The sequence below is a fragment of the Hyla sarda genome, unplaced genomic scaffold, assembly GCF_029499605.1.
Source record: "Hyla sarda isolate aHylSar1 unplaced genomic scaffold, aHylSar1.hap1 scaffold_2021, whole genome shotgun sequence".
Lineage (NCBI taxonomy): Eukaryota > Metazoa > Chordata > Amphibia > Anura > Hylidae > Hyla > Hyla sarda.
The window spans coordinates 32,243-58,000 of NW_026608683.1; the positions used below are offsets into that span (position 1 = coordinate 32,243).

Sequence of the window (25,758 nt, forward strand, 5' to 3'; positions counted from 1 at the left end):
GTTCTCGTGGTGCGGGTCGTGACCTCACGCCACACCCTTTCCATTTATGTCTATGGGAGGTGGTGTGATGTCAAAAGAAGGTGTGGCATGATGTCACGAATTCTGCCACAGGAACCAGTGATCTAAACATACTATTTAGAATTTTGGTTGCTGCATAGAGATTGCTGGGGTCCCAGCAGCAGGATCCCCTTGATCAGACATCTTATCCCCTATCCTTTACATAGGGGATAAGATATCTAGAGGCGGAGTACCCCTTTAAGGGACAGTTCATGTACCCAAAAGTTGATCCTTTGCAACCGTATGACCCCTAGCAAGTTCCCTGCATGAGTCCCATTCATCAGAAAAAGGCTTGTGCATGGAACTTGCTGGGTGTTCTACGTTTGCCTCATAAACTGCACCACCCAGCACCAGTTGCCTCTCTCCGCACCGCATTATGCAGATCGTGCAGGAGAGCAGCTTTGGTCATCCATGTTTTGCTAACTCTATTTTCACACACAGAAATAAATAAATGAGTCGAACAAGTCAAAGAACAGTTTAAAAAAAAGGGGAACTTTATTTATAATTTATTAAAATGTTTGTGTAGGGTATTTTTTGTAACCTCCCATCACTCACAAAGAGCGTACAGTAACTAATACTCAGGACAGGAAAAACCTCCAGAGGGGAGGAAACCTGTAGGGAATCCATGGCTACTGTATGGCCCTTCCTCTGGGCATACTAAAGGAGGTTACCTCTATAATTTGGGCAAATGTTTCTGTGTATGTGCATGATTCCTAGGCCTGTGCCTTCATCCAACGTCTTGCTGTAGGTCCCGAAATGCTACTCCATGTCCTGGAAATAGTGCATCTAAGATAGGGGACAAAAAAAGATAGATTATTTACATGTTTATCATAGAAATACACATGGAACTGCAATAAAGACCTTTTGGACAAAACAATGTAATACTTACCAGTCACAGTCATGTGCATGACTTTGCATTCCCGTGTCCCTACACAGTGTCCAGCACCGGCCCCTCACTGATGAACAGGACCAGTGTTATTTCTGGGGCTATGCCTTCATCCAACGTCTTGCTGTAGGTCCAGAAATGCTACTCCATGTCCTGGAGATAGTGCATCTAAGATAAGAAAAAAAAGATAACTTATTTACATGTTTATCATAGAAATACACATGGAACTGCACTAAAGATCTTTTGGACACAACAATGTAACACTTACCAGTCACAGTCATGTGTATGACTTTGCATTCCCGCGTCCCTACACAGTGTCCAGCACCGGCCCCTCACTGATGGAGAATGAACAGGAGCAGTGTTATTTCTGCTCAGTGCTGCTCTTTGGTGGACAATGGTTATGACATCACATGTGTGACACGCTGTTACCTCCTGGGAGTTCTATTTCAGTAGTGCTGCTCTCTGATTGGCTGAAAATCAAAAAAGCTTTCTAATATATTCTGTATGACTGTTATCTAAGGTTTTTGACAAATTTTATTAAAATGGCGTCACTCCCTGTGGGTGCGTTATATTTGTTTCTCCTAACCAGACATTCTGTATATGTAATATCATTTGGTGGCCCCAACAGCCTGGGCCCATAGGTTTCTTACATAGATCAATGCTACTCCGGTAGGCTCAATGAGCAGCACTGGCCGCCGGGACGTCTGACGAGTGACGTCCCTGACGTTGTGGTCTGGAGCGAAGGATGTCACTAGCCAGACGTCCCAGCAGCCATTGATTTAAAGTGGTCGTGGTCGTAGAGATTTATCAAAACCAGGGAAGAGGGAAAGTGGACCAGTTGCCCATAGCAACCAATCAGGTAGTTTCTTTCATTTTTAAAAAGGCCTCTGAAAAGTGAAAGAAGCAATCTGATTGGTTGCTATGGGCAACTGGTCCACTTGACCCTTGCACAGGTTTTCAAACATCTGTCCCAATGTGTATTATTATTATCATCATCATTATTATTATTATTATTATAGGAAGTGTTTTTTCTTTGGTGTTTTTTTTCCCTCTGGCTTTTCTAATTACAAGTCATGTGATTCTTTCATCATTTCACTGAAGGATTTCTATAGAAAAATAATAGTGAGAAAATACCCCCCCCCAAAAAAATAAAAAAAAAACATGCTCTCGGCATCCCACAGATTTGATAGCCTAAAAACACCATAAAAGGATGAAGAAACCCCCATTAGTGTCTGGTGTTTCATATTACCCTATTGATTCCAACCTAACATGTGCCCGCAGCGAGCATGGTGTTTTTTATGACAAACACGCCAAGTGTAATCCCAGCTAAAATGAATGTTTTCACAATAGGTGTGAACAGGCTGCAGGCTGTGCTAGATATATTTGCATAGTTGCGGCATACAGCACGTGCAGCATTTATGTGGCAGCTTTCCAGCTGGCATATATGGCTTTCTGTGCTGGTGAATGCAGCGGGCACTTACTGGCGTTTTTTTCCTAGCTGCACAGTTTTGCACCACAACCACTCCGTTTGGGACCAGGCTGACCGATCTAATGACCAAGATGCCCTAGTGAACGGCTTTCTTTCTGTGAAAGTTCTGGCGAACTACAATGCTCAGAAGAGGAGGAGCGCCATTGAGCTTTTGGAAAGAGAATTAGTTTGGAATGGTCAGGGCCATGTGCGTTTACAAAGCCCCCCGTGGTGCCAGAACAGTGGACCCCCCCACATGCGACCCCATTTTGGAAACTACACCCCTCACAGAATTTAATAAGGGGTGCAGTGAGTATTTACACCCCACAGATCTTTGGAACAGTGGGCTGTGCAAATGAAAAATTTAATTTTTCATTTTTACGGACCACTGTTCCAAAAATCTGTCAGACACCTGTGGGGCGTAAATTCTCAATGTACCCCTTATTACATTACGTGAGGGGTGTAGTTTCCAAAATGGAAATCACATGTGTCCGGGGTCCATTGTTCTGGCACTATGGGGGCTTTGTAAACACATGTGGCCTTCAATTCCGGACAAATTTTCTCTACAAAATACCAATGGCGCTCCTTCTCTTCTGAGCATTGTAGTTCACCCGCAGAGCACTTTAAATTCACATATGGGGTGTGTTCTTACTCAGAAGAGATGGGGTTACAAATTTGGGGGGGCTTTTTTCCTATTTTCCCTTGTGAAAATGAAAATTTTAGGGTAACACCAGCATTTTAGTGAAAAAATATATATTTTTTCATTTTCCCATCCAACTTTAATGAAAATTCGTCAAACACCTGTGGGGTGTTCATGCTCATTATACCCCTTGTCACGTTCGGTGAGGGGTGTAGTTTCCAAAATAGGGTCACATGTGGGTATTTATTTTTTTGCGTTTGTCAGAACCGCTGTACAATCAGCCACCCCTGTGCAAATCACCAATTTAGGCCTCAAATGTACATGGTGCGCTCTCATTCCTGAGCCTTGTTGTGAGCCCGCAGAGCATTTTACGCTCACATCTGGGGTCTTTCCGTACTTAGGAGAAATTGCGTTACAAATTTTGGGGGTCTTTTTTTCCTTTTACCGCTTGTGGAAATAAAAAGTATGGGGCAACACCAGCATGTCAGTGTAATTTTTTTTTTTTTTTTACACTAACAGGCTGGTGTAGCCCCCAACTTTTCCTTTTCACAAGTGGTAAAAGGAAAGAAAGACCCGCAAAATTTGTAGTGCAATTTCTCCCGAGTACGGAGATACCCCATATGTGGCCCTAAACTGTTTCCTTGAAATACGACAGGGCTCCGAAGTGAGAGAGCGCCATGCGCATTTGAGGACTAAATTAGGGATTGCACAGGGGTGGACATAGGGGTATTCTACGCCAGTGATTCCCAAACAGGGTGCCTCCAGCTGTTGCTAAACTCTCAGCATGCCTGGACAGTTAGTGGCTGTCCAGAAATGCTGGGAGTTGTTGTTTTGCAACAGCTGGAGGCTCCGTTTTGGAAACCCTGCCGTACAAGACGTTTTTAATTTTTTATTGGGGGGGGACAGTGTAAGGGGGTGTACATGTAGTGTTTTACCCTTTATTATGTGTTAGTGTAGTGTAGTGTTTTTAGGGTACATTCACACTGGCGTGCTACGGTGAATTTCCCGCTAGGAGTTTGCGCTGCAGCGAAAAATTTGCCGCAGCCCAAACTTGAAGCAGGAAATTTACTGTAAACCTGTTTGTGTGAATGTACCCTGTACATTCACATGGGGGGGGGCAAACCTCCAGCTGTTTCAAAACTACAACTCCCAGCATGTACTGACAGACCGTGCATGCTGGTAGTTGTACTTTTGCAACAGCTGGAGGCACACTGGTTGGAAAACCTTCAGTTAGGTTCTGTTACCTAACTCAGTATTTTCCAATCAGTGTGCCTCAAGCTGTTGCAAAACTACAACTCCCAGCATGTACTAATCACCGAAGGGCATGCTGGGAGATGTAGTTATGCAACAGCTGGAGGTACCCAACTACAATTCCCAGCATGCCGAGACAGCTGTTTGCTTTCTGGGCATGCTGGGGATTGCAGTTTTGCAACATCTGGAGAGCTACAGTTTTTAAACCACTGCACAGTGATCTCCAAACTGTGGACCTCCAGATGTTGCAAAACTACAACTCCCAGCATGCCCAGACAACAAACAGCTATGTGGGCATGCTAGGAGTTGTAGCTTTGCAAGATCTGGAGGGATATAGTTTAGAGACCACTGTATAGTGGTCTCAAACTGCAGCACTCCAGCTGCTGCAAAACTACATATTCCAGCATGCTCAAACAGCTGTCTGGGCATGCTGGGAGTTGCAGTTTTGCAACATCTGGAGGGCTACAGTTAGAGACCACAGTCTCAGACTGTAGCCCTCCAGATCAACTTACCGGCTTCTGTAGGATCCCGGGAGCCGTCCTCTTCAGAAGCACGTTACGCCGCCCGCCGATCAACGTCGCCGCAGCCTCCGGACGGGTAGGTGGACGTCGGCGCCCGGTCCCCTTCGGTTCCCCGTTCTGGGTGGGCAGGACGGGGAAAACGAAAGTTAACCCCCCTGCCCCCGGTCTGCTATTGGTCGTCGCCTCTGACGATCAATAGCAGACCAATGGCAGGGATAGGAGGGGTGGCAACCCTGCCACCTCACTCCTATGCCTACAGGGGGATCGTGGGTGTCTTAGACAACCGCAATCCCCCTTCTATTCCAGGTCACCGGGTCACAATAGACCCGTATGACCCGGAATCGGCGCAAATCGCAAGTGTGAATTCACTTGCGATTTGCGCCTATCACCGATGGAGGGGGGGTCTGATTCATATCAGCAGTCAACCCGGCCCGGTCCCCGCCCGGCGCGCGGCGGGGACTGAAATTCCCACGGGCGTATGGATACGCCCTGGGTCCTTAAGTACCAGGACGTCAAAGCTTATCCATACGCCCTAGGTCCTTAAGTGGTTAAACACTAACCTTGAGGTTGGGGAAATTTGCCAGATTTGTAAATTATTTCTATTTAAAAATCTTAATCCTTCCAATACTTATCAGCTGCTGTATTCTACAGAGGAAGTTATTTTCTTTTTGAATTTCTTTCCAATCTGACCACAGTGCTCTCTGCTGACACTCTTTTTATTAGAAAAATACAAAACTTATTAAATACAAAACACAAAGCAAGCTTAACCAGCTATAACATAAATAAGAAATACTCTAGAACCAAAAACAAAACCTCATAAACAAAACCCTGCCTAACCGGCCAGCCCAGCTTTACTAAGATACTAAAATACTAAGATATTAACCCCTTCCCGCAGAATGTCATATATAAACGTCGGGTTGTGCAGTGCGTTCGCGCATCCCAACGTTTATAAATGACATTCAGTTAACCCGGCGATGCGCAGCATTGCACGGGTTAACTGGCAGAAGTCCCGCTGTTTCCAGCAGGGGACAACTTCTGCTTCACCCCCAGGACCATCCATTGATGGTCCTGGTCAGCGATCACTGTGATTGGTCCAATGTGGACCAATCACAGTGATCTAGGGTGAAAGTTCAGATCCCCCGCGGCATTGGTGGGGGTACACGCGGGGACCGGCGGCCTTACCCGAACCAGCAGCGGGACCGAGGAGCAGCGCGGGACCGGCCACGTGGACGAGCAGCGACAGGACCGGCAGGTAAGTACATGGTCCTCAGAAGCAGCAGTGAAGATCTTCACTGCTGCTTCTAGGAGTCTGAAAACTACAACTCCCAGCATGCCTAGACAGCCTTTGGCTGTCTGGGCATGCTGGGAGTTGTAGTTTTGCAACATCTGGAGGGCCCCAGTTTGGAGACCATTGTATAATGGTCTCCAATCTGTGCTCTTCCAGCTGTTGCAAAACTACAACTCCCAGTATGCACTGACTGTCCATGAATGCTGGGAGTTTTAGTTCAGCAACATCTGGCCCTTCAGATGTTGCCGAACTACAACTCCCAGCATGCCCTTCAGCTGTCTGGGCATGCTGGGAGTTGTAGTTTTGCAACAACTGGAGACACACTGGTTGGGAAACATTGTCTGTTTCTAACTCAGTGTTTCCTAACCTGTGTGCCTCCAGCTGTTGCAAAACTATAACTCCCAGCATGCAGTATGCAACAGACCATGCATGCTGGGAGTTGTGGTTTTGCAACAGCTGGTGCACCCCCCCCCCCCCCCCTGTGAATGTACAGGGTACATTCACATGGGCGAGGCTTTTACAGTGGGTTTCTCGCTGCAAGTTTGAGATGCAGCAAATTTTGCGCTGGGAAACTCGCTGTAATCCCCCGCCCATGTGACTGTACCCTAAAAACACTACACTACACCAACACAAAATAAAATAAAAAGTTAAAAACACTACATATACACATACCCCTACACAGCCCCCCTCCCCCGATAAGAACGTCCGGTACACCACTGCTTCCAAAGCAGAGCCTCCAGCTGTTGAAAAACAACAACTCTCAGTATTGCCGGACAGCCGTTAACTGTCCACGCATGCTGGGAGTTTTGCAACAGCTGGAGGCACCCTGTTTGGGAATCACTGGCGTAGAATACCCTATGTCCACCCCTATGCAAATCCCTAATTTAGGCCTCAAATGCACATGGCACTCTCACTTTGGAGCCCTGTCGTATTTCAAGGCAACAGTTTAGGGTCACATATGGGGTATCGCCGTACTCGGGAGAAATTGCGTTACAAGGTTTGGGGGGTATTTTCTTCTTTAACCCTTCATGAAAAGGAAATGTTGGGGTCTACACCAGAATGTTAGTGTAAAAATTTTTAATTTTTTACACTAACATGCTGATGTTGCCCTATACTTTACATTTTCACAAGAGGTAAAAGGGAAAAAAAGCCCCCCAAAATTTGTAACACAATTTCTCCTGACTACGGAGATACTCCATATGTGGGCGCAAAGTGCTCTGGGGGCGCACAACAAGGCCCAGAAGGGAGAGCGCACCATGTACATTTGAGGTGATTTGCACAGGGGTGGCTGATTGTTACAGCGGTTTTGACAAACGCAAAAAAAAAAAAAACCCCACATGTGACCCCATTTCGGAAACGACACCCCTCAGGGAATGTAATGAGGGGTGCAGTGAGAATTTACCCCCCACAGGTGTCTGACGGATCTTTGGAACAGTGGTCCGTGAAAATGAAAACTTGTACAGCCCACTGTTCCAAAGATCTGTCAGACACCAGTGGGGGGCAAATGCTCACTGTACCCCTTGTTACGTTCCTCAAGGGGTCTAGTTTCCAAAATGGTATGCCATGTGGTTTTTTTTGCTGTCCTGGCACCATAGGGGCTTCCTAAATGCGACATGCTCCCCGAGCAAAATTTGCTCTCAAAAAGCCAAATATGACTCCTTCTCTTCTGAGCATTGTAGTTCGCCTATAGTGCACTTCAGGTCAACTTATGGGGTACCTCCATACTCAGAAGAGATGGGGTTACAAATTTTGGGGGGTATTTTCACATATTAACCCTTGCAAAAATGTGAAATTTGGGGGGAAACACACATTTTAGTGGAAATTTTTTTTTTTTTACATATGCAAAAGTCGTGAAACACCTGTGGGGTATTAAGGCTCACTTTATTCCTTATTACGCTCCTCAAGGGGTCTAGTTTCCAAAATGGTATGCCATGTGTTTTTTTTTTTTTGCTGTTCTGGCACCATAGGGGCTTCCTAAATGCGACATGCCCCCCGAGCAAAATTTGCTCTCAAAAAGCCAAATATGACTCCTTCTCTTCTGAGCATTGTAGTTCGCCCATAGTGCACTTCAGGTCAACTTATGGGGTACCTCCATACTCAGAGGAGAAGGGGTTACAAATATTGTGGGGGATTTCCTGCTATTTACCCTTGGGAAAATGTGAAATTTGGGGGGAAACACACATTTTAGTGAAAAAAAATATTTTTTTTTTACATATGCAAAAGTCGTGAAACACCTGTGGGGTATTAAGGCTCACTTTATTCCTTATTATGTTCCTCAAGGGGTCTAGTTTCCAAAATGGTATGCCATGTGTTTTTTTTTTGCTGTTCTGGCACCATAGGGGCTTCCTAAATGCGACAAAATTTGCTCTCAAAAAGCCAAATATGACTCCTTCTCTTCTGAGCATTTTAGTTCGCCCGTAGTGTACTTCAGGTCAACTTATGGGTTACCTCCATACTCAGAAGAGAAGGGGTTACAAATATTGGGGGGTATTTCCTGCTATTAACCCTTGGAAAAATGTGAAATTTGGGCGGAAATACACATTTTAGTGAAAAAAAATAATTATTTTTTTACATATGCAAAAGTCGTGAAACACCTGTGGGGTATTAAGGCTCACTTTATTCCTTGTTATGTTCCTCAAGGGGTCTAGTTTCCAAAATGGTATGCCATGTGAGTTTTTTTTTGCTGTTCTGGCACCATAGGGGCTTCCTAAATGCAACATGCCCCCCAAAAACCATTTCAGAAAAACATACTCTCCAAAATCCCCTTGTAGCTCTTTCCCTTCTGAGCCCTCTACTGCGCCCGCCGAACACTTTACATACACATGATGTATGTGCTTACTCAAGAGAAATTGGGCTACAAATATAAGTATACATTTTCTCCTTTTACCCCTTGTAAAAATTCAAAAATTGGGTCTACAAGAACATGCGAGTGTAAAAAATGAAGATTGGAATTTTCTCCTTCAATTTGCTTCTATTCCTGTGAAACACCTAAAGTGTTAAAATGATGGCTGAATGTAATTTTGAATACTTTGGGGGTGCAGTTTTTATAATGGGGTCTTTTGAGGGGTATTTCTAATATGAAGACCCTTCAAATCCACTTCAAACCTGAACTGGTCCCTGAAAAATAGTGAGTTTGAAAATTTTGGGAAAAATTGGAAAATTGCTGCTGAACTTTGAAGCCCTCTGGTGTCTTACAAAAGTAAAAACTCGTCACTTCTATGATGCAAACATAAAGTAGACATATTGTATATGTGAATAAAAAAATTTTTTATTTGTAATATACATTTTCCTTACAAGCAGAGAGCTTCAAAGTTAGAAAAATGCAAAATTTTCTAATTTTTCATCAAATTTTAGGATTTTTCACAAGGAAAGGATGCAAGTTACCACAAAAATGTACCACCATGTTAAAGTAGAATATGTCACAAAACACAATCTCGGAATCAGAATGATAACTAAAAGCATTCCAGAGTTATTAATGTTTAAAGTGACAGAGGTCAGATGTTCAAAAAACGCTCTGGTCCTTAAGGCCAAAATGGGCTTGGTCCTGAAGGGGTTAAAATATGCCCAAAATATCTAATCAAACACTCACATGCTTACCGAAAATGAACATAAGAAAAATAAATAAATAAATAAATAAAAAAGCACAACTTGGCTTGTCAAAATATAAACATAAAAGTTATCATTACCCGACTATAACTCAAAACCATCCATACTTGGGAACACGCAACAAGAAAACTAAACAGAAAAGTAGCAAGCACACCTAAAAAAAAAAAATGAATAAATAAATAAAACATTTTTTTTTTATATATTTTTTAATTTATTTTTTACATTTTTTATATTTTTTTAATCTATCTATATATATTTTTTTTCTCATATATTAAAATAATAAATAAATAAATAAATTTAAAAAAATTACAAAAAAAAATGTATATTGTAATAATAATAATAATAATAAAAATAATCAAAATAATCATATCACACATACATTCACTTACAAAACGTCCAAAGTAACTGGATCCTCTATCCGGGACTAATGAAAATACCAAAGAAAACATAAAACAGACCAAATAACTGAAATAAACAAAATAAACCACATATAAACACAACAACTGGTCCGGCTACCATAACGCTATAACATGAAACAATATGAAACAATATAGATATAACACAATTGTTACGCCGAGCGCTCCGGGTCCCCGCTCCTCCCCGGAGCGCTCGCTACACTCTCGTTACTGCAGCGCTCCGGTCAGATCCACTGACCCGGGGCGCTGCGATACCGCCTCCAGCCGGGATGCGATTCGCGATGCGGGTGGCGCCCGCTCGCGATGCGCACCCCAGCTCCCGTACCTGACTCGCTCTCCGTCGGTCCTGTCCCGGCGCGCGCGGCCCCGCTCCCTAGGGCGCGCGCGCGCCGGGTCTTTGCGATTTAAAGGGCCACTGCGCCGCTGATTGGCGCAGTGGTTCTAATTAGTGTGTTCACCTGTGCACTCCTTATTTATACCTCACTTCCCCTGCACTCCCTCGCCGGATCTTGTTGCCATTGTGCCAGTGAAAGCGTTTCCTTGTGTGTTCCTAGCCTGTGTTCCAGACCTCCTGCCGTTGCCCCTGACTACGATCCTTGCTGCCTGCCCCGACCTTCTGCTACGTCCGACCTTGCTTCTGTCTACTCCCTTGTACCGCGCCTATCTTCAGCAGTCAGAGAGGTTGAGCCGTTGCTAGTGGATACGACCTGGTCACTACCGCCGCAGCAAGACCATCCCGCTTTGCGGCGGGCTCTGGTGAAAACCAGTAGTGACTTAGAACCGATCCACTAGCACGGTCCACGCCAATCCCTCTCTGGCACAGAGGATCCACTACCTGCCAGCCGGCATCGTGTCAGTAGATCCGGCCATGGATCCCGCTGAAGTTCCTCTGCCAGTTGTCGCCGACCTCACCACAGTGGTCGCCCAGCAGTCACAACAGATAGCGCAACAAGGCCAACAGCTGTCTCAACTGACCGTGATGCTACAGCAGCTACTACCACAGCTTCAGCAATCATCTCCTCCGCCAGCTCCTGCACCTCCTCCGCAGCGAGTGGCCGCTTCTGGTCTACGACTATCCTTGCCGGATAAATTTGATGGGGACTCTAAATTCTGCCGTGGCTTTCTTTCCCAATGTTCCCTGCACTTGGAGATGATGTCGGACCAGTTTCCTACTGAAAGGTCTAAGGTGGCTTTCGTAGTCAGCCTTCTGTCTGGAAAAGCTCTGTCATGGGCCACACCGCTCTGGGACCGCAATGACCCCGTCACTGCCTCTATACACTCCTTCTTCTCGGAAATTCGAAGTGTCTTTGAGGAACCTGCCCGAGCCTCTTCTGCTGAGACTGCCCTGTTGAACCTGGTCCAGGGTAATTCTTCCGTTGGCGAGTACGCCGTACAATTCCGTACTCTTGCTTCAGAACTATCCTGGAATAATGAGGCCCTCTGCGCGACCTTTAAAAAAGGCCTATCCAGCAACATTAAAGATGTTCTGGCCGCACGAGAAATCCCTGCTAACCTACATGAACTCATTCATCTAGCCACTCGCATTGACATGCGTTTTTCCGAAAGGCGTCAGGAGCTCCGCCAGGATATGGACTTTGTTCGCACGAGGCGTTTTTTCTCCCCGGCTCCTCTCTCCTCTGGTCCCCTGCAATCCGTTCCTGTGCCTCCCGCCGTGGAGGCTATGCAGGTCGACCGGTCTCGCCTGACACCTCAAGAGAGGACACAACGCCGCATGGAGAATCTCTGCCTGTACTGTGCCAGTACCGAACACTTCCTGAAGGATTGTCCTATCCGTCCTCCCCGCCTGGAAAGACGTACGCTGACTCCGCACAAAGGTGAGACAGTCCTTGATGTCAACTCGGCTTCTCCACGTCTTACTGTGCCTGTGCGGATATCTGCCTCTGCCTTCTCCTTCTCTACTATGGCCTTCTTGGATTCCGGATCTGCAGGAAATTTTATTTTGGCCTCTCTCGTCAACAGGTTCAACATCCCGGTGACCAGTCTCGCCAGACCCCTCTACATCAATTGTGTAAACAATGAAAGATTGGACTGTACCATACGTTTCCGCACGGAGCCCCTTCTAATGTGCATCGGACCTCATCACGAGAAAATTGAATTTTTGGTCCTCCCCAATTGCACTTCCGAAATTCTCCTTGGACTACCCTGGCTTCAACTCCATTCCCCAACCCTGGATTGGTCCACTGGGGAGATCAAGAGTTGGGGGCCCTCTTGTTTCAAGGACTGCCTAAAACCGGTTCCCAGTACCCCTTGCCGTGACTCTGTGGTTCCCCCTGTAACCGGTCTCCCTAAGGCCTATATGGACTTTGCGGATGTTTTTTGCAAAAAACAAGCTGAGACTCTACCTCCTCACAGGCCTTATGATTGTCCTATTGACCTCCTCCCGGGCACTACTCCACCCCGGGGCAGAATTTATCCTCTGTCCGCCCCAGAGACTCTTGCTATGTCTGAGTACATCCAGGAAAATTTAAAAAAGGGCTTTATCCGTAAATCCTCCTCTCCTGCCGGAGCCGGATTTTTCTTTGTGTCCAAAAAAGATGGCTCTCTACGTCCTTGCATTGACTACCGCGGTCTTAATAAAATCACGGTAAAGAACCGCTACCCCCTACCTCTCATCTCTGAACTCTTTGATCGCCTCCAAGGTGCCCACATCTTTACCAAACTGGACTTAAGAGGTGCTTATAATCTCATCCGCATCAGAGAAGGGGATGAATGGAAAACGGCATTTAACACTAGAGATGGACACTTTGAGTATCTGGTCATGCCCTTTGGCCTGTGCAACGCCCCTGCCGTCTTCCAAGACTTTGTTAATGAAATTTTTCGTGATCTCTTATACTCCTGTGTTGTTGTATATCTGGACGATATCCTGATTTTTTCTGCCAATCTAGAAGAACACCGCCAGCATGTCCGTATGGTTCTTCAGAGACTTCGTGACAATCAACTTTATGCCAAGATAGAGAAATGTCTGTTTGAATGCCAATCTCTTCCTTTCCTAGGATACTTGGTCTCTGGCCAGGGACTACAAATGGATCCAGACAAACTCTCTGCCGTCTTAGATTGGCCACGCCCCTCCGGACTCTGTGCTATCCAAAGTTTTTTGGGGTTCGCCAATTATTACAGGCAATTTATTCCACATTTTTCTACTGTTGTGGCTCCTATCGTGGCTTTAACCAAAAAAAATGCCAATCCCAAGTCATGGCCTCCTCAAGCGGAAGACGCCTTTAAACGGCTCAAGTCTGCCTTTTCTTCGGCTCCCGTGCTCTCCAGACCTGACCCATCTAAACCCTTCCTATTGGAGGTTGATGCCTCCTCAGTAGGAGCTGGAGCGGTCCTTCTACAAAAAAATTCTTCCGGGCATGCTGTTACTTGTGGTTTTTTTTCTAGGACCTTCTCTCCGGCGGAGAGGAACTACTCCATCGGGGATCGAGAGCTTCTAGCCATTAAATTAGCACTTGAGGAATGGAGGCATCTGCTGGAGGGATCAAGATTTCCAATTATTATTTACACCGATCACAAGAACCTCTCCTATCTCCAATCTGCCCAACGGCTGAATCCTCGCCAGGCCAGGTGGTCTCTGTTCTTTGCCCGATTTAATTTTGAAATTCACTTTCGGCCTGCCGATAAGAACATTAGGGCCGATGCTCTCTCTCGTTCCTCGGATGCCTCGGAAGTTGAACTCTCTCCGCAACACATCATTCCTCCTGACTGCCTGATTTCCACTTCTCCAGCCTCCATCAGACAAACTCCTCCAGGAAAGACCTTCGTCTCTCCACGCCAACGCCTCGGAATCCTCAAATGGGGTCACTCCTCCCATCTCGCAGGTCATGCAGGCATCAAGAAATCTGTGCAACTCATCTCTCGCTTCTATTGGTGGCCGACTCTGGAGACGGATGTCGTGGACTTTGTGCGAGCCTGCACTGTCTGTGCCCGGGATAAGACTCCTCGCCAGAAGCCCGCTGGTTTTCTTCATCCTCTGCCTGTCCCCGAACAGCCTTGGTCCCTGATTGGTATGGATTTTATTACAGACTTACCCCCATCCCGTGGCAACACTGTTGTTTGGGTGGTCGTTGATCGATTCTCCAAAATGGCACATTTCATCCCTCTTCCTGGTCTTCCTTCAGCGCCTCAGTTGGCTAAACAATTTTTTGTACACATTTTTCGTCTTCACGGGTTGCCCACGCAGATCGTCTCGGATAGAGGCGTCCAATTCGTGTCAAAATTCTGGAGGGCTCTCTGTAAACAACTCAAGATTAAATTAAACTTTTCTTCTGCATATCATCCTCAATCCAATGGACAAGTAGAAAGAATTAACCAGGTCTTGGGTGATTATTTACGACATTTTGTTTCCTCCCGCCAGGATGATTGGGCAGATCTTCTACCATGGGCCGAATTCTCGTATAACTTCAGAATCTCTGAATCTTCCTCCAAATCCCTATTTTTCGTGGTGTACGGCCGTCACCCTCTTCCTCCCCTCCCTACCCCCTTGCCCTCTGGTCTGCCCGCTGTGGATGAAATTTCTCGTGATCTTTCCACCATATGGAGAGAGACCCAAAATTCTCTCTTACAGGCTTCATCACGCATGAAGAAGTTTGCTGATAAGAAAAGAAGAGCTCCTCCCATTTTTTCTCCTGGAGACAAGGTATGGCTCTCCGCTAAATATGTCCGCTTCCGTGTCCCTAGCTACAAGTTGGGACCACGCTATCTTGGTCCTTTCAAAATTTTGTGCCAGATTAATCCTGTCTCTTACAAACTTCTTCTTCCTCCTTCTCTTCGTATTCCTAATGCCTTTCACGTTTCTCTTCTTAAACCACTTATCATCAACCGTTTCTCTCCCAAACTTGTTTCCCCCACTCCTGTTTCCGGCTCCTCGGACATCTTCTCCGTCAAAGAGATTCTGGCATCCAAGAAGGTCAGAGGGAAAACTTTTTTTTTAGTTGATTGGGAGGGTTGTGGTCCAGAAGAGAGATCCTGGGAACCTGAGGACAATATTCTAGACAAAAGTCTGCTCCTCAGGTTCTCAGGCTCTAAGAAGAGGGGGAGACCCAAGGGGGGGGGGGGTACTGTTACGCCGAGCGCTCCGGGTCCCCGCTCCTCCCCGGTGCGCTCGCTACACTCTCGTTACTGCAGCGCTCCGGTCAGATCCACTGACCCGGGGCGCTGCGATACCGCCTCCAGCCGGGATGCGATTCGCGATGCGGGTGGCGCCCGCTCGCGATGCGCACCCCAGCTCCCGTACCTGACTCGCTCTCCGTCGGTCCTGTCCCGGCGCGCGCGGCCCCGCTCCCTAGGGCGCGCGCGCGCCGGGTCTTTGCGATTTAAAGGGCCACTGCGCCGCTGATTGGCGCAGTGGTTCTAATTAGTGTGTTCACCTGTGCACTCCTTATTTATACCTCACTTCCCCTGCACTCCCTCGCCGGATCTTGTTGCCATTGTGCCAGTGAAAGCGTTTCCTTGTGTGTTCCTAGCCTGTGTTCCAGACCTCCTGCCGTTGCCCCTGACTACGATCCTTGCTGCCTGCCCCGACCTTCTGCTACGTCCGACCTTGCTTCTGTCTACTCCCTTGTACCGCGCCTATCTTCAGCAGTCAGAGAGGTTGAGCCGTTGCTAGTGGATACGACCTGGTCACTACCGCCGCAGCAAGAACATCCCGCTTTGCGGCGGGCTCTGGTGAAAACCAGTAGTGACTTAGAACCGATCCACTAGCACGGTCCACGCCAATCCCTCTCTGGCACAGAGGATCCACTACCTGCCAGCCGGCATCGTGTCAACAATATAGGTACAAAATTACTAAATTTACTATATAAATAAAATATAATATAAACAAAATATATGCACTACAGAAAACACCTACAAAATCAATAGAAAACCCTAGGAAAAACCCTACACTAAAACTGTACCCTCACCCACACCCCGGTCATCAGAGTTCCTACACTTCAAATTGTCCCTCACATATAGTTTCCCCTGAAAGCAGCGCCAGGCCAAGTCCCAAAACTTCTGGGGGATCCTTTTCATGCTTAAAAGGTACAACCCCACCCTCAGATCCCGACCTGGGCAGTCCCTGAGCGCCAGAGGCTTCTGGAAGTGGGTCAACAGAAACCCGTTTGTCAAGGAACTGCCTTCACTGGGTCCTGATCTCCCACACTCCCAGACCCCACCGACGTATCGCCTTCAGAGTCGGGGTAGCGTAAGCCGGAAGATATCCATGGGGCGTACGGAGGTCCTTCACTTGCCCTCCTGTCTCCCATTCCTGGAAGAAAGGCCGAAACCATTCCCTGCAGGAGAGTACCCACGGAGAAGCCCTCTCTGACCAGAGGTTTGAGATGTTAGCTTTCAAGAAGGTGTTGGTTAAGAACACCACAGGGTTTACCATAGATAAACCCCCTAGTCTCCTAGTGCGGTACGTAACCTCCCTCTTGACTAGGTTCATCCTGTTTCCCCATAACAGTTGGAAAAACAGGCTGTAGATTCTAATGTAGTAAGCTTCTTTCAAGATACATACGCTGCAGATAGATAAACAAGGGGAGCAGGTACGATTTGATCAGGTGTACCCTTTCCCTGAGGGTCATAGACCAACCCTTCCATTGGTCCACCTTCTGAGCGGCATCCTGGAGCTTACTATCCCAGTTTTTGGTTGGATAATCATCCTGGCCGAATATGATGCCCAAAACTTTTGCTGACTCTTGGGGCCCGGGAAGAGTGTCCGGGAGATCAAACTTGGGATCTCCCCCTCCCAGCCAGAGACTCTCACACTTATCCCGGTTGATCTTAGACCCAGATGCCTCCGAGTAGCGGTCCACTTCCGACATCACCACATCGACCTCCTCTCGCGAGGAGACAAAAATAGTGACATCGTCAGCGTACGCCACCACTCTCTGGGCGACATCCAGCTCCGCCAGACTCATCCTGACTCCCGCCAACGGCCCACAATCTACCCTCCGGACGAAGGGATCGATCGCAAACACGTATAAAAGCAGGCTCAAAGGACAACCCTGACGGACTTCGGACCCCACCTCAAAACAGCGGCCAGACCAACCGTTCACCAGTGGGAAACTCTCTGCCCCTGCATACAAGATCTTAAGCCAATTAACAAAAGTACTCGGTAAGCCATATCTCAGGAGGACGGACCAGAGGTACTCGTGGTTCACCCGATCAAACGCTTTGGCCTGATCCAGGGACAGCAAGTACCCCTTCCAGAAACCCGCTCTACTCCGCTCCACTGCCTCCCTGACACTAACGACCGCACTTAAGGTGCTTCGGCCTGGAACAGAGCAGTGCTGAGCCCCCGAAAGGAGCCGGGGTGCAAACTTCACCAGCCGATTAAACAGTATCTTAGCCAGAAGCTTACTGTCCGTATTGAGAAGAGCTATGGGCCTCCAATTCTCAATACGGCTGGGATCTTTACCCTTTGACAGAAGAATCAGGGCTGACCTCATCATTAAATTCGGCAGAGTGCCCGAGTAGAGACACTCATTGAATACCTCAGTCAAGAGGGGAGCTAAAGACTCCTTAAAGGTCCTGTACCACTCGGATGTTAAGCCATCCGGACCTGGCGACTTCTTAGGGGCGAGCCCCTCGATCGCCAGTCTCACTTCCTCTTCCCTGATTTCTTCTGCCAAAACATCAAGAGAGGGGTCTACCCGTGGCTCAGGAATGGTTTCAGCCAGGAAAGCCGACATCTTGTCTTGATCTAGATCCTTCCTTCCCAAGAGGTGCGAGTAGAAGGATCTGACGACCTCCAAGATCCCTGATCTGGACCGATTCAGAGATCCTGTACTATCAATCAGTCCTGAAATGACTTTACTACTCACTGACATCTTACAGTTTGTGTAAGGGTCGGGCGAGCGGTACTTCCCGAAATCCCTCTCAAAAACCAAAGATGCGTGCCTATCGTACTGACACCCCATCAGCAAGGATTTCACTCTGGAGATATCCTCACGGCTACCTCCAGTCGAGACAAGAAGCTCGAGTTTCCTACTCAGACCCTGATACAGGCGATACCTGTTCAGGGACCTGAGGCTCGAGAGCTGGCGGAAGAACCCCGCAACCCGCTTCTTGAATATCTCCCACCACTCTGACTTACTACTACATAGGCCCAGTAAAGGTACCTGACTCTGAAGAAAATCCTCAAAGGACTGTCTTATCTCCGCTTCCTCTAGGAGGGACGAATTCAGCTTCCAATAACCTTTTCCCATCCGGGGGGGGTCTCTGAAACATTCAGGGAAAACAAAATCATACAGCTAGCTATGCTAATCAGTGCAACACTATCGCAAGTCAGCGGACCATTGGAGCCTCTCCTATCTTGAGACCTTGTGACATTATTGAAGTCCCCTCCAAAGATCACTTGCCGACTCGTAAAAAGAAAGGGCTTAATCCTCATAAAGAGATCTTTACGGCCCCGCTTAGTTTGCGGGGCGTAGATGTTAATGAGTAGGAGCTCTTGTCCCTTCATGAAGACATCTAAGATCAGGCACCTCCCCATTTCTAACTCAATAACCCGTCTGCATTCAACAGGAGCAGTAAAAAGGACCGCCACCCCACTATACGGCTCAGCCGCAAGAGACCAGTGGGAGGGACCGCGCCTCCACTCTCTTCTGGATTTTACCAGGGAGGCTAGATCTGACAACCTGGTCTCTTGTAAAAAGAAAATGTCAGCTTCAACACGGCCGAGAAAATCAAAGGCTGCGAATCTAGCCGTATCTGATTTTATGCTGGCACAGTTAATGGATGCCAACGTGATTGAGTTAGATGGCCTCACCCCTTAAACCTTCTTCCTCTCCTTCCATCCACCCCCATCTGAATCGGAGGAAGACCCTTTGCCTCTTTTTAAACTCAGGGATATATCCATCCCAGGATCTTTACCTCCAGCATCTGGTGTTACCTCAGCCCCTGAGGAAACTGCCCCAGAGGAAGGAGGCTCGGCACCTCCTGGAGGCCGCACTGCCTCCGGACTCTCGAAAAGAGGAGGGGAGATGGTATCCCCAAGGGCCTCATATCGATTTGAAAGGACGATCAGAGGGTCAGAGACTGAGTTGTTCCTTCTATGGTCTGAGGCTACAACTGAAGAGGAGGACGGCGCTGCCTTACTCTTATCCTTCTTCTTCCTCCTCTTCTTCTTTTCCTGGCCACCATTTACTGTCTGCCCCTCCTTCTCCTGCTCATCCACAGTTTCGGATTCAGAGGCATGACTGGAAGAAGGAGCATCTTGACCTTCTTCCCTACGCAGTCTCCCTATCTCCTCATCCAGTTCGGCCCCACCCAAAGCCTCAGAGTTATTCTGACCTCCTTCTGAGCCAGTGTCTGGAGTGGGACCCCGAGCCACCCCTTGCACCTGGGCATTCTCAAGGGCCCTCTCCAACCTGCGCTTCTCCTCTCGCCTCCGCATAGAGGGGGTCTTATGTTTTTCCTTCACTGGCTTTGGTGCCCCTCTCCTCCACTAGTCCCCTCCCCCGCTGGGGCAACCGTTAGGCTCTCCCCAGCCGGGGCGGTCACATTGTTAGAGAACGAGCGTGGACACCGGTTGAACGGGTGACCTAGGTCACCACACAAGTTACACCGAATCTGCCCACAGGTGGCTGCCAGAGGACCCACCCCACAGCAGAGGGCGCATATCTGCTGAGTGCAGTTGGCACTAAAGTGGTTTGGGTCACCACACCTGTGACACAGCCTCGGCTGCCCCTGGTAGAAGATCTGAATCCTGTCGCGTCCCAGAAAGGCGGCCGAAGGGATGTGGGTGACCGTGTTCCCTGAACGCCTGAGACGAACGGAAAACGTCCAGGCCCCAGACCATATATTGTGCTCGTCAAAGTTCTTCCGGGGGACGTCCGTCACCTCCCCGTACCTGCCTAGCAAGGTCATAATGTCATAACAAGAAAGTGACTTGTTACGGGTCAAAACGGTCACTTTCTTTACCATACTCTGGCGAGATACCGCTTTTACAGCGAAATCTCGCCATCCGGGCTCGTTTTTCATCAGCTCATAATTAGAACAAAAGAGATCTAGTCCTTCCGGCCTAACAAAGCTGACGTCAAACTCGGAGGAGCCGAAGGGGTGAATCATGTCAAAGATGTCCCCAGCCCTGAAACCCATCTGGAAAAGAAGCTCCACCACCACCACCACGCATTTTCGCCTTTCCAGACCAAACGGGCCACATTCCTGCGACCTACCTCCTGCCCGGGTGTCTGGAGGGACCATACGGCCTACCCATTCCCATGTCTCTCCACCCAAAAAGACAGGTCCATCTCCTTTCCCTCTACCTGGAGCGTCCTTTCTCCTCTCTTTAGTGCCTCCAGGAGGCGCCGTTGCAACTGACCTTCACCAGATGCAGGAGGTAAAGATCCTACTGAACCCCCAGCCGCCACACTTGCATAACTCCTGACGACCGGGGGGGGCACCCGGACCAGACACCGTCCCTACATCCCCACCTAGGCCACCTGTACTGCCACAAAAGCCACTCTTATTCCTACCATCCACACCACTACTACTACTCTCATTCACACCACTACTCCTCCCATCTGCACCACTACCACTCCTCTCATTCACACCACTACCACCCCTCCTCTTCACTCCACTATCACCACTCTTATTCACTTCACTGCCACTCCTCCCAATCACTCCACTACCACTCCTCCCATCTGCACCACTACCACTCCTCTCATTCACTCCACTATCACCACTCTCATTCACACCACTACCACTCCTCCCATCCACAACACTACCACTCCTCCCATCAACACCACTACCACTGCTCCCATCTACACCACTACCACTCCTCCCATCTGCACCACTACCACTCCTCCCATCTGCACCACTACCACTCCTCCCATCTGCACCACTACCACTCCTCCCATTTGCACCACTACCACTGCCACATACACCCCTCTCATCCACAGCACTACCACTCCCATCTTTCAAACACCTTGTATTAACATTGCTTTTATTGACAGTATTTTTGGGATCAGCAGCTGCTTCACCCACTACCTCTGGGCTGGCCTGGACATGCTTTAGCTTGGCCTTTTTGTACATTCTCAGGTCACCGGCGGCTGCCATTGTCGGCGACGTTGACTCCTCCTCCATTCGAGATGTTACCGCCGACATCACCTCCCGAAGCTGAGGCTGCCCCTCCGGGCGCCACTTCACCCCTCCTCGTGCCACTGATGTGCAGGGACTCCCGTCTCTCACAGGGGAGATCCCTGCAGTGTCCGCGCCAAACACTGTGCCCAACCGCACGGGCTCAGCAGCAGGTTCTGACACCTGGACGCTCCCCCCCCCCCCCCCTCTCAGGGGAGTGCCCCCGCAGCACCGACACTACTAGCAGCGCCCAGGGGACCGTACCCCGAGCAGAAGATCTCACCACACACCTCAGGCGCCTGGACACTCCCCCCCCCTCTCAGGGAAGTGCCCCACAGGGCTAGTAACATTGCCCACAATACTCGGGGAACCGCTCCCCTTGCAAACTGCCGCATAACTATTGCCCACCATTAGCCCGTCCTGCTCTTCCCTACCAGCAGGACGCGTGACTGTAGCACCTGCGGCCATGTTGGATGCAGCAATGTACCCCCCGTGCTGGTCCCGTTCCACAGCAGAAGCGGGATCTGGCAGGGTGGGAGGCCCAGCAGCCTGAATCAGCTTTTCAGGTGGCCCAGACTGCTGGATTGGAGAGAAAACAAACTTTATCTGCTCCTCAGCCTTTTTCTTCTTCTTCTTTTTTTTCCTCTTCCTCCCCTCAGGGCCCAGGTCCTGGCAATTTTCCAGACGGTTGGGTGACTCCTGCATCACTATGGCCCGCAGGAGCCCCCCCACAGACCAGTCCACTGTCACCGCCATCACTACTGTCACTTTCCTCAGAGGTGGCTGGTAAGGCGACTTGGGCAGGGTTGATGTAATCTGCACTCGGGGTGACAGAGGTCTTAGGGGTATACGGGGTATCACCAACATCCCCCTCACTCTCATCTCCCTCACTGCCGCCATCTCCCTCACCACCTTCCTCCATCTTCTCCTAAGTGACACACAAGCACTCTTCCTCCCCCTGACTATCCTCTTCCTCCTTCACAGGGGTACGCATGGTTTTATAGCGGTCTTCATTCTTTAATTTTTCTTTAAACATGCCTGCACCCTCTACAATCAGCATTCGGGCTCTCACCACCTCCTGCTCCTCTGCCTTCAGCTGACACACCCTGGCAGCGAACCTTGCCCTCATGGCCTTGGCAGAGTTATCTGTTTGGTAGCGAGCAAACTTCAGGTCTTCCCTTATGATTTTCAGCTTTTTTCCCAGCTACTCATATTCTACTAGATTTGCCTGCATGCGGGAACCGAAAGTAGCTAGCGACTCCCTGGGACCCTTCACCCCCCATTGCTGGGGTTCCATAGTATCAGACACAGTCCCCGAAGACATAACCATAAGCTTCTTACCGGACGCCTTGCGGTTTCCAGCGACGGACAGGGGAGTGGGCTCCACATTACTGCGGAGCCTGCTGGATCTTCTCACCCTGTCCTGGGAATCGGCCGTAGCTCTCTCACTCCCACCCCCCGCCGTCCTAGTTCGAGGGGTGGAAGTCTGGGGCTCCATAACAGGAGCCTCTCACAAGGAAGCTGCCACCCTCCTGGGGAAAAGGCTGTAGGAAACACTGCTTCAATCCTCTCTCTCTGGAAAACTCTGGAAGTCAGACACACCCAACAGCTGCTGTGTTCCACAGGAAGTGCTCTCTGCTGACACCTCTGTCCATGTTAGGAACTGTCCGGAGTAGGAGAAGTTTACTATGGAGATTTGCTCCTACTCACAGAGAGCACTGTAGTCAGACCGAAAAGAACTATACAACTTCCTCTGTAGCATACGGCAGCTGATAAGTACTGTAAGGATTAAGATTTTTAAGAAGTAATTTACAAATCTGTTTAACTTTCTTGCACCAGTTGATTTAAAAAAACTAAAATAAAATAATGTTTTCCCCCGGAGTACCCCTTTTACGTAACACCTGTAAATTCTGCACTACGAATATCAGCAGCCACTGAAGAGAGGTCATCCAACAACTGAAGTCCCCAAAAAATCTGCCACTAAATCCCTCAAGCAACCATTCAGCCCCAGTCCAGAACCATCTGACCGGACCACAGGGACCAGTGTGGAGGAGAACAGTGTCCAGGCTGTAAAAGAGAAGAACACTGGAGCAGCCAGATACACTGACTCTAAGGCTGAGCCTCATACTTCTACCGAAGCTGCAGAGTTATAGGGGAACTGTAAAAATGAAAGTACTACAACCCCCAGTGTGGTCCGTCTATGCCCCCCTAAGGGTCAGGGTTGGAGGAGGCACAGGTTGAAAAGACACACTACAATGGGAGTTGTAGTACTGTAGTTGTTAAAGAAAAAAAAGATGTTTTCATCAGGTTGCCCATAGCAACCAATCAGATTGCTTCTTTCATTCTTGAGAAGACCTCTGAAAAATAAAAGAAGTAATCTGATTGGTTGCTAAGAGCAACTGGACAACATTTCCTCTCCACAGGTACATTTCCCCGATTGTCTTCATATTTAGGATGAGAATCTACTGACAAAGTGAGTAGCCAACCATTTCTGGGCATAAAACTCTGTAAGAAACAGCAGTCTGGGGGCGTCTGTGGTGGACATGAAGGAAGGGGGGGTCCAGGGAAATTGAGATTTGACGTCTGCAGCGAGCGCTTCTCACTGAGCGACGGGTCTCATCCCAGGTATTGCAGGGGGACCCCCCACGATCAGCTACTTATCCCATAACCCATGGATAGGGGATAAGTTACTTTTTGCCATAGTTCTCCTTTAATTGGCCAGAACACACCCAAAATCGGTCCCAGCCAAATATTGCTTTGTGTCCTGTCATTTCTCCCAGCTGTTCTTTTTCTACCTGCTTGTAAGGTATGCCTACACTCTCTAATTCCTTAAAGTGGTACTCCGCCCCTAGATATCTTATCCCCTACCTTAAGGATAGGACAAAAGATGACTGATCACTGGGACCCCCGCAATCTTCATGCAGCACCCGGCGTTCCAAATAATATATTTAGAACTCTGGGTTCTCGTGGTGCGGGTCGTGACCTCACGCCACGCCCTTTCCATTTATGTCTATGGGAGGTGGTGTGATGTCACAAGAAGGTGTGGCATGATGTCACGAATCCCACCACAGGAACCAGTGAGCTAAACATACTATTTAGAATTTTGGTTGCTGCATGGAGATTGCTGGGGTCCCAGCAGCAGGATCCCATTGATCAGACATCTTATCCCCTATCCTTTACATAGGGGATAAGATATCTATACCCCTTTAAGGGACAGTTCATGTACCCAAAAGTTGATCCTTTGCAACCGTATGACCCCTAGCAAGTTCCCTGCATGAGTCCCATTCATCAGAAAAAGGCTTGTGCATGGAACTTGCTGGGTGTTCTACGTTTGCCTCATAAACTGCACCAGCCAGCACCAGTTGCCTCTCTCTGCACCACATTATGCAGATCGTGCAGGAGAGCAGCTTTGGTCATCCATGTTTTGCTAACTCTATTTTCACACACAGAAATAAATAAATGAGTCGAACAAGTCAAAGAACAGTTTAAAAAAAGGGGAACTTTATTTATTATTTATTAAAATGTTTGTGTAGGGGATTTTTTGTAACCTCCCATCACTCACAAAGAGCGTACAGTAACTAATACTCAGGACAGGAAAAACCTCCAGAGGGGAGGAAACCTGTAGGGAATCCATGGCTACTGTATGGCCCTTCCTCTGGGCATACTAAAGGAGGTAACCTCTAGAATTTGGGCAAATGTTTCTGTGTATGTGCATGATTCCTAGGCCTGTGCCTTCATCCAACGTCTTGCTGTAGGTCCCAAAATGCTACTCCATGTCCTGGAAATAGTGCATCTAAGATAGGGGACAAAAAAGATAGATTATTTACATGTTTATCATAGAAATACACATGGAACTGCAATAAAGACCTTTTGGACAAAACAATGTAACACTTACCAGTCACAGTCATGTGCATGACTTTGCATTCCCGTGTCCCTACACAGTGTCCAGCACCGGCCCCTCACTGATGAACAGGACCAGTGTTATTTCTGGGGCTATGCCTTCATCCAACGTCTTGCTGTAGGTCCGGAAATGCTACTCCATGTCCTGGGGATAGTGCATCTAAGATAAGAAAAAAAAGATAAATTATTTACATGTTTATCATAGAAATACACATGGAACTGCACTAAAGATCTTTTGGACACAACAATGTAACACTTACCAGTCACAGTCATGTGTATGACTTTGCATTCCCGCGTCCCTACACAGTGTCCAGCACCGGCCCCTCACTGATGGAGAATGAACAGGAGCAGTGTTATTTCTGCTCAGTGCTGCTCTTTGGTGGACAATGGTTATGACATCACATGTGTGACACGCTGTTACCTCCTGGGAGTTCTATTTCAGTAGTGCTGCTCTCTGATTGGCTGAAAATCAAAAAAGCTTTCTAATATATTCTGTATGACTGTTATCTAAGGTTTTTGACAATTTTTATTAAAATGGCGCCACTCCCTGTGGGTGCGTTATATTTGTTTCTCCTAACCAGATATTCTGTATATGTAATATCATTTGGTGGCCCCAACAGCCTGGGCCCATAGGTTTCTT

The 25,758-nt window shown here is 48.2% G+C and overlaps 2 long non-coding RNA genes across 2 annotated transcripts; both read right to left on the minus strand.

Moving 5' to 3' along the window:
• Positions 1-748: 748 nt before the first annotated feature.
• Positions 749-1,348, minus strand: LOC130317784 (uncharacterized). The gene is made up of 3 exons (XR_008864807.1): positions 1,212-1,348; positions 947-1,111; positions 749-843 (listed from the first exon to the last, which is right to left on the minus strand). It is a non-coding gene; the product is annotated as an uncharacterized LOC130317784 (long non-coding RNA).
• A 23,362-nt stretch (positions 1,349-24,710) lies between these two features.
• Positions 24,711-25,515, minus strand: LOC130317786 (uncharacterized). Its single transcript, XR_008864809.1, has 3 exons — positions 25,379-25,515; positions 25,114-25,278; positions 24,711-25,011 (listed from the first exon to the last, which is right to left on the minus strand). It is a non-coding gene; the product is annotated as an uncharacterized LOC130317786 (long non-coding RNA).
• Positions 25,516-25,758: the final 243 nt, after the last annotated feature.